The 19,096-nt window shown below is 36.7% G+C and overlaps 1 long non-coding RNA gene across 1 annotated transcript in view; it reads left to right on the plus strand.

Annotated features, from left to right (window-relative positions):
* The first annotated feature begins 5,919 nt into the window (after positions 1–5,919).
* LOC111775490 (uncharacterized) overlaps positions 5,920–19,096 on the plus strand; it is a 62,779-nt gene continuing 49,602 nt past the window's right edge. Inside the window, exons 1-2 of the long non-coding RNA XR_002811194.2 lie at positions 5,920–6,045; positions 10,453–10,594. This is a non-coding gene — a long non-coding RNA (uncharacterized lncRNA). The remainder of the gene's footprint in view (positions 6,046–10,452; positions 10,595–19,096) is intronic.

Here is a 19,096-nt window from a genome sequence, read left to right on the forward strand (position 1 = left end):
TAATCTTCCCTCTGTTTACTGCTCTCAGTCATGCCAGGGTTTTGCATGGAGGAGAGAACCAAATGATTGCAGAAGATGTGAAATGTTCTTACCGTTTGGGAGGCTATACAAGTTTTGAGAAAGCAAGTTTTTTTTTTTTTTTTTTGAGTAAGATTAGCCCTGAGCCAATCCTCCTCTTTTTGCTGAGGAACACTGGGCCTGAGCTAACATCCATGCCCATCTCCCTCTACTTTGTATGTGGGATGCCTGCCACAGCATGGCTTGCCAAGCAGTGCCAGGTCTGCACCCGGGCTCTGAACAGGCAAATCCTGGGCCACCAAAGTAGAACGTGCGAGCTTAACTGCTGCACTACTGGGCCGGCCCCAGCAAATTGTTTTAGTCAGGTTGGGATTGGGCATGATTTGATTCCTAGGCATTAGTTGTGCTATGAGGCAAACAAAATTTTCAAAGATTCTTCCAGGCAAACATGTTTGTCTTAATTTATATTTTTCAAGGACCTTATAAATGATAATTATAGATGCTGAAGAATGAGACACAATTAATGTTACGTGTTTGTTCTTAAGTAAGTCTATTACCCAAGCCTTTATTTTATATTCAGATGGATATTTCAGTTAAACTTGTCTTAGTCTTTTTTATTTGGGTCTACTCACAGAGATCATTCATTGTAATCTAAAGAAAAATGTCACAGTTTCATTATAAAATAATTGGTGACCCTTACCTTATCGTATCACTAAATTTCTTGTTCCTTTTTTGTTCCTTTCTTTTTCCTCTTAGAATGGACACTCTATCTGTTAGTCGGTTATTGCTGTAATAATGCTCCATAATAAAAACCCAAACTCGGTGATTTATAACAATAAGCATTCATTTTTCTTAGTCCTAGTCCTGAGGGTCAGCACGTGAAGCCTGTCATTGGGATGCTGGTCATCTTGTGTCCATGCTGAAGTTGAGTTAGGTCTGTTCTATATACCTTTTTCTTCTTTATGGGCCAGCAGCTACCTGACATTTATTCTTAGCACAGTGAATTGCTGGAGTGAATGAAGCTTAGCAGAAATACTCGACGTCTTCTGTGGTCTTTGCCTGGAACTAGGACATTCTCACTTCTCTCACATTCCACTGAGTGAGTAGGTCACATCAATTCCAACATCAGTAGGGCAGAGAAATAGACTCTGCCTCTTGTGAGGAACTTTGAAGGCATGACTAAGGGTGTGGGTATATAAACCTATTTAAGAGAGGTTGTGAAAAATTGACAACAATGATTCAAAACTACACTAAAGGAAGAGTTCTACTGGTAAGGTTTAAGATACCTCATGTTCTTCCTTCCCACAACTCTTGCTGTCACAAAAGTAGCATAACTGTGACTTTGTTCCTTGAAAAATACTTGCTCGGATTTGCTAACACTGAAGTCTTCAGAGGATGCTGTCTCAGGCCGTGGCAGATATCTAGGGTAATGCAAAGGGATGTAGGCACTTCGCATCAAGAGCAGTGTGTGGATTCGGGTAGAAAAATAAATTATAGGTCTGCTTTTAAAAATTCAGCTTAGCAAATGATTTTAAGAATGTCTAATTATTGAATCAGTATTCTATCTACTCGATGTTCTAAAAGTCATTTTCCCATTTTCAAGGCAAATCATGGCTATGATCCAAATTTCCTTTTAAATTGAGGAGTAAAAATTGAAAAAAATAACAGTAAAGGCCAGCCCTGGTTTACATGTGTATCCCAGCTGGCTTTCCTTCCCCTCCAATCAATGACTTATATTAGAATCAGAACATAGCCAGTCAAATCTCTCATTTTCTACTAAAGTAAGTATTTTGCATTAAAAATATTGTCAGTCACTTATAAATAGTAGTAAAGTATTGTGGAAATATCATCAAATAGAGGAATTAAAACTCGAAAGGAGAGCTAATTATTTCAACTTCAAAGTTGCATGAATAAACCTTCTTTCTGTGTGTTTTACTACTTACGTGCATAATAGCATCTTGTGCATTACAAGAATACAATAGAAGAAAAGAACACATGGAAGCCATCTTTTAAAAATATGTACTTGATAGTGATGAAGAATTCTGCATAAAATCCTTTTTTGTTTCTTAATTTGGGAATAAGTTGGTATCAAAAATTATTATTCTGGAAAATCACCTAAATATAATTTAAGCTCTTATTTTCTCATAAATGGAGCTTACTCAAGACAGTGTAGTGGACAGCATGAGTGTAAGTTATAGACAGGTATGCATTTCATTCCTTGCCAGCTAAATTAAGGGAAATTAAACAAAAGAGAAGACAGTTTTGGGAGCAATAGCTAAGGCATATTTAGATTTAGGAAGTATTTTTCTATTTCATTGAAATTTTTTTAGTTGAGATAAAGCAGTGAATACTAGGATACGTACAATAAGACAAATGCTGTTGAATGACATTTGGTGAAAATCACATCAGGGGCAAGCAATGGAGACTGAAGAGGTAGAGATAGTGTGTGCTTCTAATTATTTCAGTCTAGTTGAGTTGAATTCAATTTTGGGGGTACCTATAGCATGGCAGACACCCTTTTAAAGTATGAGGGATCCAGAAGAGAATAATACTTTGTGCTGAGACCCTAAGAAACTTACAGTGATAGCAGTAAGTTGACAAGACAAGTGGTTTTTATTTATATTTTTTATTTTTTTGTAGGGAAAGATTTGCCCTGAGCTAATATCTGTTGCCAATCTTCCTCTTTTTTGTTTTTCCCTCCCCAAACCCCGAGTGCATGATTGTATATCTTAGTTTTAAGTCCTTCCAGTTCTGCTATGTGAGCCACCACCATAGCATGGCGACTGATGGATGAGTGGCGTGGTTCCACAACCAGGAAACCAACCTGGGCTGCCAAAGCAGTGAGAGCGCTGAACTTTAACCACTAGGCCATCATGGCTGGTTCATTTTTTATTTGACTGGAATAAATTTGGTCTCTTGCTATTTTAGTAAGGGGCCAAGAACCAAGCTCTCAAATAGACGTTACAGAGATGCTGGGCTGGATGTAATATCATGGCCGTGGGAAGGAGGCATCTCCTGGGGAAGCGAGTTTCACAGATGAGAGCTCTTGACAGAGAGAGTTCTAACTTTCACTGTTATACTTATTCCTTGAGACAGAGAGGCAGGATGTGTTTGCAGAGCTGTGACGATGAAGTGGAAAAGAGAATATATGTAAAATATTGAGCCACCCAAATTTCCTACTTTTTGAGCAAAATTGTGTTAGCTTGATTCATTTCATAATCTTTAAAGTTTGAGATGGAAAGAAATGAAAAGTATAAAATCAAGTAATCAGGGGCTGGCCTGGTGGCGCATTGGTTAAGTGCGCACGTTCTGCTTCAGTGGCCCGGGGTTTGCTGGTTCGGATCTCGGGTGTGGACATGGCACCACTTGGCAAGCTATGCTGTGGTAGGCGTCCCACATATAAAGTAGAGGAAGATGGGCACGGATGTTAGCTCAGGGCCAGTCTTCCTCAGCAAAAAGAGGAGGATTGGCAGCAGATGTTAACTCAGTGCTAATCTTCCTCAAAAAAAAAAAAAATCAACTAATTATTACCTAATGAAACCAACTCACTAGAAGGCAAGTAATCACAGACCCAAATAATAAAATTCAGAAAATTTACTGAAGTTGATTTTTTAAAAAATAGCTTTATTTTAGAGTTTCCACCCCAAACAAACTTCCAACTAATATCTTGTTTTTAGTATAAATTCAGTGGGATTTCCTACATCTTTTACTTCTGCAGATCACGCAGGCCAAGTGAGAAAGAAAGCTGAGAGTGAGGACTCCAAGCTTTTCAATTATCAAAGAAGTATCAACCTTGTTCAGTATATCCTCCTTACAAAGGCAGAAAATAGGACTGTGGCATTTTAGAAAAGTTACGGATTGTAGGTTGCGGATTGCCTTAAGTTAAACAGAGACAGCGCTAGTCAATTTAAGACTTGATTTAAATTTTATGTAAAAACAATTATACTTTGAATTTCATTGAGGGGTGTGCATAAGAACTTTCTTCTAAATTGATGATTACATGAGAGTTTAGGATTTTTAGGACATTTTTGAATGTCTATGATCTTTAAACTTACTGAATGTTCAGATTTAATATTCCTCTTTGGGACAGTTTGCAAGCAACCCTGAACGTCTCTGGTAAAAAGTAGGAGAAGGAGTCCGTTGCTTTCCTTTAGCCTTGAGATTTGACAACTCTCCTTCCAGGTCAGAAACGCCTCTTCCCTCATCTCATTAAGTCCTAGCATCGCCTTGCAGGAAAGGCCTTCCCTTCCCACCCCAAACAACATATCACTCCTTTCCCTACAGTCTCTGTTCCCCCTACCCTGCTCTATTTGTCTTCAAATTGCTGGCACATTCTGAGTTCATTTATTTGGCTCTCCCCTCCCCCATCCCTCACTAGAATGAAACTGCATAGGAGTGGGGACTATTTTTTTGGATTAATTTCTATACCCTCAGCACCTAGAACAGTACCCAGCACAGTTAAGTGCCCAGTAATATTTCTTTCAATGAATGAATAAACTTGGAGAGTGAGGCTAGTTAAGTGCTTAGACACTATCTCAACTCATCTTTTCTTGTGAACACGGTAGCTCTCATTATGGGTTGAAGATGTAATTTAGGCTTTTCTCTTCTACTTGACTGTATTTTATGAGAGAAAATAGGTGCTATGGTGGTGCCTGAGAACTCTAGGAAGTCATGAATCTCTTGATATCTTTCTCCAGAATAAGAGTCCACTTTAGTAACAAAATTTTTTATCTTTACATGCATCAGCACAGTGATACACACATGTGCGTATGCCACATAAATATTACCTTAAAAATTTACATGTTGGATATTTTATTAACTAAATTTACAGTCATTTCTTTTTTTAGACCTATCTAATATTTATTTCTGTTACCCTTTCGTTCTTGCACAAACTGAACTTTTTACACTGTGTGTTAAATTGATCTAATATGAAATCCAGTTTAATTATTAAATTTAGTTCAATATTTAATTTCGTTTAATAAAAGTGATCTTGCATATAATGTATGCATTTAATTGATATATTTAGGACAGGATAATTTTGAATAGGTTAAATATTTAATGTAGAGTAATTTTTTAAATTATTCAGGATTAAAAATAGAATAGATCTATGTTATCAAAGTAGTGAGCAGATAAATGTCATGATTTAATAAATTTCTGTTCACATTTATGAAATGCTGCTATTGCTTAATTTCTGATCACCAATTTGTCTTTGTCTATGGTCTGACTAGGAGCTCTATTTTATTAAAAAGGAAAGAAACCAAAGGTCTTCAATGCCACAAAATCTTTCTTCCTTCTCTTTGAGATACCTAATACCAATATCATTTTACCTACTTTTCTTTTCACTTTTCTTACTTATTCAGGTTCCTATTAATATATTAAGACCATTATTGTGTCTTTTAAAATAGAAGATGTTTAAAGGGAGTTAGCACTTCTTTCTCCTTTCTCATTCCTAAATTACACTTGTCCCCAAATTGCTTGATGTCAGTTTCCTAGCCACAATTCAAACTCCATTCTTGCATTTCTTATATGTTTGCTCTCTTTTCAAGTCTGCAAATAATTGCTGATTGGTTCAGTGTCATCTCTGATTTCCTTCTCATCGCTCCCATCCCTGCTTAAGTCCAAATTTTATCTTTTCCATTCCCACTGAGTATCTCAGACTTCATCATCATTCCTGCCTATAGTACTATAGTTATGTCCTAAATGGTCTCCACTGTCAGTTTCTTCTCTTACTGCCATCATTTCACTGTCCTGCACCCTGCTCGTGGGGGGGTCCTGCCCACCATCATTGCTCAAACGATGAATTCATGTCACTGGGCCCTGTAGTCAAAGCCTTCCAAAACAGAGCTCTTACCTGCTTAAAGATTCTCAAGGCATAGAATGCATTTTAAAGTTCTTTTTATAATCACAATGGCCTCCAGGATTGTGAGTGGCCTCTGGGAGCTGAGGGAAGCTTCCAGTTGATGTCCAACAAGAAGCTGGGATCCTTAGTCCTACAGGCAAAGGACACAAATTCTGTCAACAACCTGAGTAAGCATGGGAGTAAATTCTTTTCCAGTCTAGTCTCCAGATGAGAATGCAGCCCAGCTGACACCTTGATTGCAGCCTCGTAAGACTCTGAGCAGAATACCTAGTTATGCTGTGCCCAGACTTCTCACCCACAGACACCGAGATAATAAATGTGTATTGTTCTAAGCTGCTAAATATGTGGTGATTTGTCATGCAGCAATGGAAAACTAGTACAGTTGTATAAACTAAGTAATTTAGTCCAGGAAAAATCCCTCAACACTCATATTACTACGTCCTCCACACATACCTTAAGTGCAAGCTTTAAAAGGCTACTTGTTGCAATATTAGACCCCTCGCTCTTCTCCAGCCATGGGATGTTTCTTTACATCTCTCTATCTCTGTTCATGAAAATTTTTCTTATAGAGTTTCCAAAAGTAGGAGACACATTCCACATAGTACGTAGATATTTATGTGCATAGACATAGCATTAAATAAAATTGTACCACAACTTGTAAAAGTTTTCCCTTTTCGATTTTCTTGGTATCTGTCTTAGTCCACTTGGGCTGCCATAACAAAATGTCATAGACCAGGTGGCTTAATAGCAGAAATTTATTTCCTCACACTTCTGGAGGCTGGAAGTCCAAGATTAAGGTGCCAGCCTAGTTGGTGTCTAGGGAGAGCTCTCATCCTGGCTTGCAGGTGGCTGCCTTCTCTTTGTGTCCTCATGTGGCAGAAAGAGAGAGAAATCAAGCTCTCTGGTGTCTCTTCTTATAGAGGGTACTAATCTCATTATGAGAGCCTTACCTTCATTACCTCATCTAAAATTAATTACCTCCCAAAGGCCTCATCTCCAAATACCATGACATTGGGGATTAGGGCTTCATCACATAAATTTGGGGGGGACACAAGTCAGATCATAGCAACATCCTTTCGTTATCACTTCGAACAAGTCTCTATTTTGTCTCAGTGTCTTGTCTAAAATTGCTTTTTAAAGAAGGAATACAGCCCTGGACCACACCCGACTGTTCAGTGTCTTTGGTGACAACAGCAGCTATGTCAAATCTAACGATTTTCTCTGGTGAAACAAAGAAACTTCATCTTCCTTTTGTGGCAGATGATACTGGTTTTTTTTTTTTTATTTATGGAAGTCCTGCATAGTTTTCTTTCTGAGTATATTTATTTAAAATTTAATAAAGTGAATCATATGAAGAAAAATATGAAATAACTATTAACATAGATATTTGCATAGGTCTTAGATGTGATCCTTGATAACTGAATTTTGGGAAGCTTCATCATTTTCATTAAATCCCTCCTCCCACTTCTTCCTCAAGATACAGCTCACTCATCCCTTGCTCTGAAAGCCTTCTGTATGCTACCTTAATTAACACCCTAGTGGTTCCATAGAACATAGTTCAAAATATTATTAGAGAGTTTATCAATTCATTAGAAATTTGTTTCTCTAGATTTATTATAAATTCTTGGTCAACAAGCAAGACCATTTGTCATTTTTCTGAATTTTTTCAGCCTTTAGCATGGTGCCTTGAACAATGGAGAAATGTGTGAGTCATTTTAAATAAGATACTACCATATACAGGACATAATACTGGCCAGCGTAGTGCTTACACAGATAAACAAGACACCTTAACTGTACCCTACGACCTGAAAATAAAATCACCTAAGTGGATCTTCTTGGAAAAGACATAACGAAAGACAAACAAGACACAGTTGAATAGGAGTACAGGGTAGATTACAAGATAAAATGAAATATTGTCAATTAACTTAATTGTCTTCTTCAAATTCTCCAATTAAAGAATTTATTTTACTTTTTATAAACTTCAGTTACAAAGGAAAAAGAAAGAAATAATTACATATGAGAAAAGTTGAGCAAGTTGTTGAAGGTGTTTCCTTGTCGCTATTTCTTCTGTAATAAATTTTAAAACTTTGAAAGCTTCATTATCTCTTAATTTAATTCATCAACCACTTATTGTATTCATACTGGGTGTAAAAAAATATTGGGTTCTTTAAAAGTATTAATGTATTATATATGTATATTGTAGAATAAAGAAATATAATAGTCTTTATCTTTTTCCTTAAAACCATTCTTATGAAATTATTTATTGGTGACATTTACCTAATGTGTTGATTTCAGTTAGGTTGAATATATTCACTGATGTTTTTCTTTCTTTTTAAAAAAAATTCTCTGTGAAATAGAGTATAAAATGGAATGTTAACAGACTATAAGAACTTTCCTCTTGGGGTAATTAATAAACATATAATGTCCAATAATAACAAAAATTCTTTACTATCCTGTTACTTCTCGAAGGAAACCAAAGGGAAATGGTTTCTTCTGTCCATTCAAATCAAAGATGTGTCTATATGATATCAAATAATTGAATGAAAAATTTATAGAAGATTCTATTTATGTACATGAAAGCACATTCCATTATTTGAAAGAAGAGTGTTGTCCAAATAAAGTAAATCTTCAGGTCATTCTAGGCGGTGGAATGCGTCAGCAGCAGTAGGTGTGTGTGGAGGAGGGGCTATTTGTGCATGCCATGTAAACAGCTATAGGAAGGAAGAAATCGGCTTACGTCCCATTCCTTTAGGGGAATGAATGCCAATCTTAATCAAAGAAAAATATCCAAATTCCAGCTATTTCTTTTCAATTTTGAGGCCAAATATTTGGATCCTGAATTTTTTCACATTTTCTCTTTAGGTTTTGTGACCACGAGACAGCCAATTGATTCTTTTCATGTTGAGAGAAAATGCAGTCGCGTTTCTGAAATTGTTCTCATTGTTTAAGAATATTAATTGAAGAATTGCCATGCTATGATTGGTTTAGCCACCATTTGCTTGCATTTGATGATATTATGGATGCAGTTGGAATAAAAAGGCTGCAAATATTTTTCCTAATAATAAATGGAGAGGAGATTGCCGGAGAAATAGTAGTCATATTTAACAGTACTTAGCCTGAGCAATGAAATTAAATTATTATAGTGTGGCTCTGTAATGAGAAAGGGAATTTTTTCCTTTTATTCCTACAGATCTATGTGGAGACACAGGGCAAAATAAGTGAGAAATGTGGCTCAATTGACCCTGGAAAGGAGAAGTTATTTCACATGTCGGTAGAGGTTGAAAACTCATTTGCCATGCATTTCTTGTTATTGCATTTTAATTATAGTGAGTCCACATATGCTGACAGTGCATGAGATCATATTTGTTAAATGGCCCTCAACTTATGCAGCGCTCATCAGAAAGCCTCTGGGATTACACAACATACAGTCTTTGTTATGCTTACAAAATAAAGGACAGCTCTATTAGGTATTATTTCAAGGATAAGGATATGAACTAAGAAATTAAATTCTAAAATTTCAAATAATTAGAAAGCAAGAAGACCTAAACATCTTCCTCAAAAGGAAAGCAGATATATTAAATAACTTTCAAGGAATACAAATCAGAATAGTCATTTAATAAATAGATGTAAAAATCACACAATAGAAAACGTCATGCAAGACATACACATTTACTAAAGTGAGCTCAGTTTCTGAGAGTATTAGCTTGGTGATGTCAAAGCTGAGGATGAAATCTCCATGTAGACCAGTAAGCTCTGTTGTGTTCTAAAGCCACATACTGCCATATTATCCCAAAGGAACTTCCACAACTGCACATAGTTGCTCACAAAAAAGCATCCAAAATTGGCCCCTCATCCTGGAATAAACAAGTCAAGGATGTGCCCTATTGATGGGGCCTGATCAATGTTCTTTGATTGATGGCTCAGAATGAACCATATGTGAATGGTTAATTTGTTTTTATTCCCAATTATAGTAGCCCCATATAAAATGGATACACTATGAGTCCAGAGTCATGATGAAGGTAGTAGTGTTGGTGGTAGTGTATATTTTCCTTGTTATTATGAAATATTACAAATATTCACAAAGATGTAAGGAATGATTCAATAAAATTCTATGTACCTCTCATGTAGCCTAAGACATGAAACATTGCAAATACAGTTAAAGCCCTGTGTGATCACATTCCACACTTAACTTCCCCTGAAAAAAATAGTATTCTGAATTTTATATTTATTACTCCTAAGCATTTGTTTACTTCTACTACTGTATAAGTATACCCCTAAACAATAAACGATAGTTTTATTTATTTTTAAAATGCATAAAAATCTTTGTCACACTACATTTTCTTTCTGAAGTTCTCTCTTGTGATCAGTATTCTGTCTGTGCATTACTCCTGATACATATAGCTCCAATTTGCAATGGTATATGATATTCTGTTGCATGCTTATTTCAGATGTAATTTATTCATTTGCTTGATCAGGGACATTTACTCTACTTCCAGTTTTTCACTGTTATAAACAAGGCTCCAGGGTGTATTTTGAAGGCCCCCTGAGCTGGTTGTTCTCTTTTGGCCACTTAGGTGTATTCCTGGTCCTGCTCAGTGCTCTGGCAGGGTGAACCTCTACTGATTGCATCAATTTGCTCCCTTTTCTCTGGCTTCTCAATGGGTTCAGCCAATGGGAGGCACCAGCAGGAAATCAAAGAATGGAAGGCAAGAGAAGGTAAATTAAATATTTTTTAAAATTATATTTTAAATATATTTTTAAATGCACAAGTCATAAATTTACAGCTTGATAGAACACATGTTAATAACCTCTAACCAAATGAAGATGCAGAAGAATGTCAGCATCCCAGATGCTTCAAGTCTCCTCCTAGCCATGACTCCCACCAAAGGCAACCGTCATTCCTACTTTTGTCACTATTGATTGGTTTTAATTGTTTTTAACATATTGTTGGAACCATACAGTTTATGTTTTTATATTATATTTATATATTATTTATACATCATATATATATGTTTATAAAACCATTAAAAAATAACCTCAAGGTTTGGGGCATACACTTGTAGTAAATACATTTACAGATGTGCTATATGCGTGTGTGTATGTGTGTGTATATATGTGTGTTGCCTTCTGTATATGATTATTTTCAGATCTCAGATTAAAAACCACCTTGATGTTCCCTGCCAGTTTTTCCTTAGCTTAGATATCTGCAGGACAGTGTCATGACTCGTTTGGAAAAGTCCATTTTGATTAACCAGTAATTAAAAATTATTTTATCATTTCTTTTCTTCTTTATTTCCTTCTGTCGCAGTTCATTAGCGTTCAAGGGCTTAGGTTTTTAGGAAGATCGATTCTCTCTCACATTTACAGCTTTGTTCCTAAATTTAAACAAATTGTTTCTATAACACAAAGGGTCTTTTTCTTTGAGAAGTATTCATTGTTTATACTTTAAACTGGAGTTGAAATAATTGTAGATTTTGCTTTTTTTAATTACAGAGGGAATGCAAAGTTATGTTTGGGTTTTGGTTTTGCTGCTTTCGTATGCCATCACTGGGATCTAAGATTCACGATGAACATTAATGAGGAAGATCATTTTTGAAGCCTCTGATGGCTATCGATAGAGCAAATACTTTTAGAACGTAGGAAATTTTCCCCAATGAAATGACATTATCATCAGTTCCTCCTGGAATGTGAATTCTCCTCATTGGTAAAAAACAATTTTCATGTTTGTTTTAAACGACGCTGAGGCACGTGAAAATTTTCCCCTTTATTTATAGAATTTCGGAACCCTAGAGATTGACTGGATGAAATTCTTAGCACTTCAAGTATCTATTGAATTCTCTTTCAAAAACAGGAAGCACTGTACCTCTTGAGGCCCTTCATTTCATTTTAGAATAAAGTTAATTAAAAGTGTAACTTGGAAGTCAATTAAGGTACTACGTCCTTTGAGAACTCTAGTTTAGAACAAGACAGACCTTGCCTCCATCTCAAACTCTCCATGGATATGGAGCAGAGTTGTGGGATGGGAGTGGGTTGCGGGGTCAGGGGTCAGTGTCCAGCTTTTCAGCTTTCTCTATGGATAGAGGCTATGTCTTTGCTGAATTGGGTTAGTTTCTAAAGTTCATTGTGCATGGGTTAGTTCCACTCCATGCATTGGAACTCAACCCTCTCCTAGACGTCCACAAGACTGGCATTTACACAAGCCTCTGTGTGTATCAGAGTTTACTAAAGCTTTGCAGGGGTGGAAGGGTTTTACTTCACAAGTTAAGGCACTTGTAAGTGTCCACAATCCAGCTCTGGCGGTCTGGTGGTTAAGATTCAGCGCTCCTACTGCCATGGCCCAGGTTCATTTCCTGGTCAGGGAACCACCCATCTGTCAGCTGTCATACTGTGGAGGCTACGTGCTGCTGTGATGCTGAAAGCTATGCCACTGGTATTTCAAATACCAGCAGGGTCACCTGTGGTGGAGAGGTTTTAGCAGAGCTTCCAGACTAAGACAGACTAGGAAGAAGGACATGGCCATGCAGGGTCACTAGGAATCGGAATCAACTCAACAGCACTGTCAACAGCAAAAGTGTCCACAAGAATTTGTTCTTCACTCTAAAGATAATACAAAGATAACATCACTGTGTGCTTGACAACTTTACTGTGGCTGCCACAGTGTAGAATGATTTCTCTTCTGAGATCATTGTCCCTGGTTAGTTAGTAGAGATCTCCTCCTTTTGCTCTGACAGTGCACAGTTGCTGCGGCCTGAGGGAGATTAAGCTCAAGCTCATGTGACATCTTCACTCATGACACATTAAAGTGCCATGGCTTACCTTTGGGTAAGGTCATGTCACTTAGTAAGTTATTGGTTAGAGACAATAGACCATAGTGATGACAGCAAGACCAGATTTGGGAGCCCAGTTTCTTTTGTTCAAATCCTGCCTCTGCCAATTGCTAGCTATCCAAGCAATTATTTAATCTGTCGTTATCTTTTTGTTCCTCTATATAAAATTGGGATAATGATAATCCTTATGGAGTTTTTTGCAAGGTCTAAATGAATGAATGCATATAAGACACAGAGAACATTAACCATCACATAGTAAGCACAAAAAAATCATTAGCTATTATTAGTTTTTAACCTTGAGGCCCAGCCACTCCTTATACTGCTTGATCAGTTAATGAGGGCCTGTGATTTGCAATGTGACACTTACTGTTGGATATATATAACTGCCATTGAAATTGAGTTTTTTGTGCATAGGCAAAAAGTGTTTGTGTGAGGAGAATAGGAATCAACATCTGCTTTTTCTGAGTGGCTGTCTGCTTAGCCCGCCTTGTGTATTCCTTTTTTAACATAAAGGCTTGTAAACTGTACTGCAATTTACTTTAATGATCGGAAGCTCATTGATTCTCAGTTTGATTTATGGGCAGTTATTTGCTTAGTGATATTTAGAAACTTTTTCTTTTACTATTTTGATAAACTATTATAATTAGCTTGCAATAATAAAATGCGCTTAATGCTAAGCAACTTGATTATCGAAATTTCTGAAAGAAAATAATTTTTTTTATTTTTAGTCCAAACTTTTCTAGTCCCTATCCTGTTTTGGTTTTCAGTCTAAGCACATTTTAATGAGATTTTTGTAATGTGAAGTTTCTTTTAATACAAATAACATATCAGAGATCTATTCACCGGTGTTGAGGTGAAGTTGTCTCTTTGTAACTTTTAACCTTTAGCCCTATTTCTGAGAGTTACTATTCCTCACATTTTCAGCCTCCCCACCACCTTCAGACCTTCCTTCTAACGTTAGGGAAATTCCTGCATTATGGTCTTATTGCCCAACCAAGTAAAAGCTGGAGTTCCTGCTTCACCAGTCTCCTCTGTAGCTGGGCAGAGAAGCATGGCCCAGACTTTACCACTCGTGTATCTTGAAGACCTATGTTAGGCTGTGAATGGCTAAGGAAGCAGCTGTGTGGGCTTTGCAGTCTGAACTGTCCTGAGCTGGGGCATAAGATCTCAAGTGACTTTCATGTAGGAGTAAACTGTGGGGTTGCTGCCAAAAGTGGAGAGCATAGAACATGCTTCAGGGTCTTACATCAAGGTTATTGCCATAGCACAACATGCAGCTCAGCTCTCTGGCCCTGGTAAGATTCTGTGAGGTTCCTAATATCATTTTATAGACTCTTTCCTTTTTTGTTTGCTGAGGAAGACTAGCCCTGAGCTAACACCTATTGCCCATCTTCCTCTTTTTTTGCTTGAGGAAGATTAGGCCTAAGCTAACATCTGTGCCAATCTTCCTCTATTTTGTATGTGGGTCACCACCACAGCATGGCTGATCAGTGGTGTACATCTGATTCCAGAATCTGAGCTCGTGAACCTGGGCTGCTGAAGCAGAGCCCACTGAACTTAACTAGTATGCCCAGGGCTGGCCCCCAGATTCTTCTCTTTTTAAGCTGCCTGAGGGAACTCTGTTGTATGTAACTCAGAATTCTGACATACAATGTTGAATAAAAGAATCCCTACTCTTCTGAAAAAAAGAAAAAAACCCCAGAGCCCCCAATTCCCTTGAACGTTCCTCATTTTTCAAGAAGTAAATAGATTTTGCCCCAGAGCACCAAAATTTGAAGAACCAAAATCAAAATAATTGTAAGAGCTTAGAAAGTGTATAAGAAGAAGAGGTAAAATATTGAGCTCCCAGATTGGCATGGATTGTTCGTAACTTTCATCTTTGAGCTGCATGATCAATGTCAAAGCCACTTTGAGGGCACAATTACAGCTGCTTATCTAAGAGTCAAAATTACTAAGTATGTCTCTGCTCATGTTCCTCTATTTTACTGGTGCTTTTTTCTGATTGTATATAAACTTGTCACTGTTCTTAAAGATCAGTGTCAAGAACCGAAAACAATGCACCAGGTGAAACCTGATATTTGCAGAGAGAAAGGAATGACCATCTGCCTTATTCTGGACACTGGACTTTGATCAGTGTAGTCTAAACTCACATTAGATTGTCAGTAGACTTGAGTTTTGAAATACAATAATTGATGCTTAAAGATAAAATATTAAAATTATAGACATATTCTGCCCCCAATCCTAGAAAAAAAAAAAAGGTACTCTGTGAATGAGATACTGGTTTCTGGAACCACATTGAATTCCAGATGCAAGCTAATTACAGTATTTTCCTGTGGCCCATTATTATTCCTTATGAATCAAAGGGATAAAAGAATTAGTATTAGGGAGGTATCTGTACTCCCTCGTTCACTGCAACATTATTCACTTTTACCAAGATATAGAGACCACCTAAGCATCTGTTGATGTACGAATGGATTAAGAAAATGTAGTATATATGCACAATCTAAAAAAAAAACACAAAAGTTGATTTTATAGAAACAGACTAGAATGATGGTTTCTAGGGACTAGGGGTAAAGGGAAATGGGTACAAGGACACAAGCTTTCAGTTATAAGTGAATAAGTTTTGAGGATCTAATATACAGCATGATAACAATAGTTAATATTGTTTACATACTTGAAATTTGCTGAGAGTAAGTCTTGAGCATTCTTACCATAAAAAAAGAGTTAACCCTGTGAAATGATGGATGTGTTAATTAACTTGATAATGGTTTCACAATGCACGTGTATTTCAAATCACTACGTTGTATACTTTGTGTATACAATTATATTTGCTAGTTATTTCTCAATAAAGCTGGAAAAAATTGCAAGAACATAGAATGCGATGTAAATATAATCAAAACACTAGTTCTTCCAAGGTTTCTTTAAATCCCACGTGGCTAGTTAAAATGGTGGCTCCTGGGAGTCTCGCCAGAAGGATGGTCTGGGTGCTTTTATGTAAACTGAAGTTTGAGAGTGGATCATAGAAATTCTTTCCATGACAGCAGGTCATATGCTGATGCTTATTCACAACTAGATTAAGCATGTTTTGCAAGAGACAATAGTCTCTAAGCTATAAAGTCTACTGAGATTGGTTCTAGACTTGATTCTACATAAAAGTAATGTAATATTTAGCAAAAATAATATAAGATTTTCCTTGCTATAGAAATTTTTGTGTATTCAAAAATGATATTAGAGAAACATATTTGCAAATTTCCTCAGATATATGACCAATAAAATAGATTTATAACAGATAGTGAAATAAGTACTAGAGAATTACAGAGTTTTATTTTTCACTCTTTTGCTCATTTGCATATTGTTATGCAAATATGTACATGTTTGAAGCATATTGGTTGGTGAAAAAATATTGATCAAGAACTTGAAAAACAATCAATTGGATATTGACCGAAAGTTAGGCAGCATAAGCTAAATCTGATAGGTGCTGAGAAAATATGAAACCTCTGTATGTTGAAATGACGTAAAGAAATGACATTTATGATGACTTGTCTATGAATTTTTATGATTTTCAAAAGAGTAGCATTTACTGTTTCACCAACTAGGATGGAAGCAAATGGAGGACAATGGGGATTCGGTGAGGGTTGTCAGGATAATGCATGTTGACTTGGTTTGTTGCATCATTAGCAAGTTCATGGTTTTGCTGAATTTTTAATTGCATTGGATACTAAATATTATGCTAGAGTCCAGCATTTTTAAGTGGTAGCCAAGATAATGGGAAATAACTGAAAATGATCTGAATTCAGCAAAGGTTCATAACGCTACACAAGTCAGTAACACGAGGCTGCCGTAAGAAGCCTGAAGTTTGAGGCACTGAAGGACCCAGCATACACTTCTCCCCTCTGAGAGGTTTAGTCATTTGGCTTGAAAGGCTTGTCATTTCAAGATTGAGACAGATTTAAAGTTTCTCAAAGCATGACCTTTTTTTTATTCTTGATCAACTCAGGCTAAAATTGAAAGCATAAAGAAAGACTTGAGAACAATTTCAAAGCTTTTACTTAAAAACACCTTTTTAAACTGCCATGCAGAACACTCTGCTAACGTATTTTCACTTTCACATTCACAGTCAAGTTTAGGGAATTTAAAATCTCCCTAGCTGAGGATGTGGTTCATGCAAGTGCTCTTTCACATTAGCAGCACATTGAAACTATCACTAATGGAGAATCAATTTGAAAATTAAATTAACTTCGCACATCTTTTTAAAATAAAATTTGAAATAGGAGGCTGAAAAATTAATATCCCATTAGTTTAACTTTTCTCTAATTGATGAGTGCAATTTACGACCAAAGAAGCATTTAGCCGTCTAGTTTTCGTTTGCCTTAAATCTATATAAACTTGAAATACAGTCTTCTTGACAAACGAGCTTACTAGAAACTAAATGAGAATTCTTATTTGCCACCACAGTGGTGACATGAAGAATAAGAGCCTTTAGCTCAGGGCTACTAAGCTCTTAACAATGAGAGAACGGTGTTCCATCTTCACCTACGGTAGAGGCACAGTTCCAATGAACACAAATAGCTGCCTGGGCTTCTCCCAAAAATATTCATGACAGTGAGAAAAATATTGATTTTAAATGCCAAGAAATGAAATATCTTCTAAAGTATTCATTTCAATCCAACTATTATTTTCCAGAAGAAACTGAATGGGCTGTAAAGTGTTTCATGGTGCTATTTCACATTTAACACTTTTTTCAAGAAAAAAATCCCAAGAAAGAACTTGTAACTTTCCTCTTTCTTCTTCTCTCTCTCTAAGTATGCACACTTGCCTTCTTTCTGTCTTTGTCTCTCTCTTAAAAAAAAAAACCACCAAAACACCTCATAATGTATAGGAGAAAAACAAGTTATATGAGAATAAAAATGAGTTTAATGGACCTTTTATTTTAAGCAGAATATTATAAGCCAAATAATGTATGTAAAATATGAAATATGCAACAGGGAAATTACTTTGATGAAGGCATTGCGTTGTGTCTCTGCCCCATGCTTTAGTGATAAGCTTTCTTTCATAGCATTAAATTATATGAGTCTTATGATACTAATAATCTCCCCTTAGACCCAGTTGAGGTTGATTATTTGCCACATCTCTATACATTAATGGTATAACTACTATGACATGAATGCTAGCAAGTTGTCATCTTTTTTGCAATTGTATCTTTGATTTAAGTAGGCTCCTGGTTAAAGGTAAGAAAGAAATTGAGTCATTTAAAATGGTATTGGACTCCTCTTTCCATCACTTCAAATCCTCTTAGCCCCAACTTCAGCCGGTGTAGTGGTGACTAGTTAAGTACAGCCTTCATCCAGGTTCTAATAGGTGCAAGCTGAGAGCACATCCCTGTGGTTTGCACAGTCCACTTCTTGCTTCCTGTCCTGGGGCTTCTTAGATGCTGCCTCTTACGACCTGCTAAAGAACACAGTTGGTTTTCACTAATATACAACTTGGAAGTATGAGGATATTAATGTCCATGAGGGCATCTTCATCAACGGGAGACCAAGTTCATGATAATGCTTCTTCTTTTTGTCTCCTGTGTGGATGGTTTGGAGATGCATTTCTTAAGCTCCTCAGAAGGTCCAGGTGAGAGCATGCACTAGTGGCCAGTAGCAGTGGCCAATGCAGTGATGCAATCTTGATCAGCTTTCCCTCCTTCTGGTGTTCTCCCTATTCACTCCCTTGTCCCTCTGCCTGGTATCCATGATGAAGCTACCTGCACACAAGACTTTGAAGTCTTTGCTCTTGGGGTGTAGCAGGGTAAGAAAAACTGATTCCAAATAATAATATGTTTTTCAGAAGGCCATGTACAGATAATCAACTACTTAGGTGCTAACAAATTCCAGAAATTGTTGCAACAGTTGATAGCATTGAGATGGGGACTTTGATGGGTGATGTCTTATTCTCAGTTCCCTCCATCAGTGTCTATATGAACTGGGACAGAACTGATGGGCAAAACTCCCTGCTATGCTGGTCTGGGAAATGCCTTTGAAGACAGAGAATTCTCTATTCTGAAATCTGGAAAATGCAGTTTTAAGAATTATACTAAAAGTACTATTTCTGCAATGATTTTAGGATTAGCTTAAAATTTTCAGTAATGGAAATAATTCATGGTTTGCATGTATCACCTACAGAAAACCTAAATAATAACTCTAAAGATATAATATAACACATCAAAATTATAAAATACCTTACAATTGATTAGTTGAATGGTAAATGAGTTTTTAAGAGACTAGAAAATACATTTTTGGGGCTGGCCTAGTGGTGTAGTGGTTAAGTTCGTGCACTTTGCTTCAGTGGCCTGGGGTTCACAGGTTTGAATCCTGGAGGTGGACCTAGCCCTGCTCATCAAGCCATG

The sequence above is a fragment of the Equus caballus genome, chromosome 10 (genome assembly GCF_041296265.1).
Source record: "Equus caballus isolate H_3958 breed thoroughbred chromosome 10, TB-T2T, whole genome shotgun sequence".
Classification (NCBI taxonomy): Eukaryota; Metazoa; Chordata; class Mammalia; order Perissodactyla; family Equidae; genus Equus; species Equus caballus.